Raw genomic sequence first — 1,951 nt, 5'->3', positions numbered from 1 at the left:
ATATGATGCCAGAGGGTTGAAACGATCACCTGTCACCACATTACCTATTCCTGAAGTGATAATGCAATGCTGCTGCTAGCACATTCTTTGCCAGACATGGACTTAAACAGGCGCACACATTTTTTTTATTATTATTGTTATTATTTGGAGAAACTCTCTCATTATTTTTTCCTAAGGATTAATAAAGTATAGCCTTAGTAAAAAAGGCACCTGCAGGCCCTGGAGATGCACCAGAGTTGAACTTGGTCATGTTATGGGCAAGTGGGAGGCTAGGTTGGGTGGGGAAATGGGGGAGTAGCATGGAAGAGAAAACGAGCAAAAGGGGAAGTTTCGCTGAAAAAAAAAAGTATTGCTCTACCTGGTATGATAACAGTGTCTTGTAGGTTCAGTGGACTGAACTGTCAGTTACTGTGGGTTACACGTGTAGGTGTGTGTGTATGTGTATGTGCTTGTAGGGTTCCCCCCCCCCTCACTCCCTTCCCTCCCCCCAACTGACTGCAGCCCAGCCATTTGCCTTGCCTCTTTCCCTTCTCAGTTAAGATGACTGTGTGCCAAGGAGGTGACTGGTTTTGCGAGCAGTGAGGGTGATGTGCGTGTCATCAGGCCCATGACAGGCCTGTAACAACTGGGCCACAAGCAACCCTTTTCTCCTCCTGGGCACATGGACTGACATTCAGCCCAACTCACCCAACAGACTTACAACCCATCTTGGTTCCACAATGGTTTCAAAGCTCTGGGCATTTTCCTAGGCCTGCCATCATAGCTATCCAAGAACTGGGAAGGCCCCAGTCAGGACACTGAGGCACAACTACAGCGGTCATGCTGGCATCTACCCAGCCTCTCCTACCATGCCCCAGTCCTGTTCATCAACAACTAGCAGGTACTACTCTGTAGCGCAGGTGTACAGTCATGGATCTGCCAGTGACCCTGCCCAAAAGGGTCTAAAAGCTCCTCCTGGACTGCTTCTGGCATGGTTGCCACTAGCTCCAACAGGCTGTCCCCTACCTTGTCCAGCAAGGGTGTTTTTGTTGCTATGAAGTGTGGCACACTTGGCCCTGCCCCCTTCCCTCTCCACAACTTTTTCCCAATTCACACACACACAGATCTGGCTAATGGGAAAGCATTAGTGAGCTAAGGGTCTGTAGTATAAGGAATATCTGAACATGGTAAATTGAATTTACAAAGCAGTTGTGCTTAGGATGCTTTGCCCAGCAGCTTGCATAAAGGAACACCTGCTAACATGCCTTCCCTGCTCTTCGCAAAGCAAGGCCCACACAAACACCAGCTCTGATTCACGTCTTGCTTGCACCAGTGTAAATGAGCAGTAAGTCCCTCCTGGAAGTTGGAAAGCATAATTTAGACAACAGCAAATAAATGAGACGGGCCATGAGATGCCATGCTACAGCAGGTTTCATTAGCAGTCATAGGAGCATGCTTGCCAGCTGGCTCGCAAAAGAGCCCATTAACATTGCTGTCCTGAAGGGGCTCGTGTCTCCCTTTTCTTGGCAAAGGTAGGGGTGGTCTAACTGCAGTCTTGACAGCTAATTCAAGGGCTAAGATGCATAATGTCCACTGAGGCCTATGTACCGGGAGAGTGCTCTAACCCCAGGCTATTGCTAGAGGAGACAGAGGCTCTTGATCATATCTAGTAGGTAAGGGAAGTTACCTGTGTAGAACAAGACACAAGCCATGCAGACACAAGTTTTTCACAATCAGACAGAAGTAGACTTCTGAACAGCTACACAAGTTAGCAGAGGTTTAAAATTCCCCAGTGGAACAAATGGAGAATCTTGCATTGCCTGCCTAACCAAATATCTGATGTGGTGCACAGGTATGCATCCTGGGGCTCGCGACTGGTGTGGTGAGCACCCCTCCTCTCTCCTGCCTTCCACATTGAAGTTGGGCAGCCCTGGTCTAAGCCCTCCACTTGAAGGTGGCCCACTAGACCAGT

Source organism: Gavialis gangeticus, unplaced genomic scaffold (assembly GCF_001723915.1).
Source record: "Gavialis gangeticus isolate Ggan-Ray unplaced genomic scaffold, GavGan_comp1, whole genome shotgun sequence".
Lineage (NCBI taxonomy): Eukaryota > Metazoa > Chordata > Crocodylia > Gavialidae > Gavialis > Gavialis gangeticus.
The sequence above is the reverse complement of the archived record's forward strand: the minus strand, read 5'-3'. Positions refer to the sequence as shown.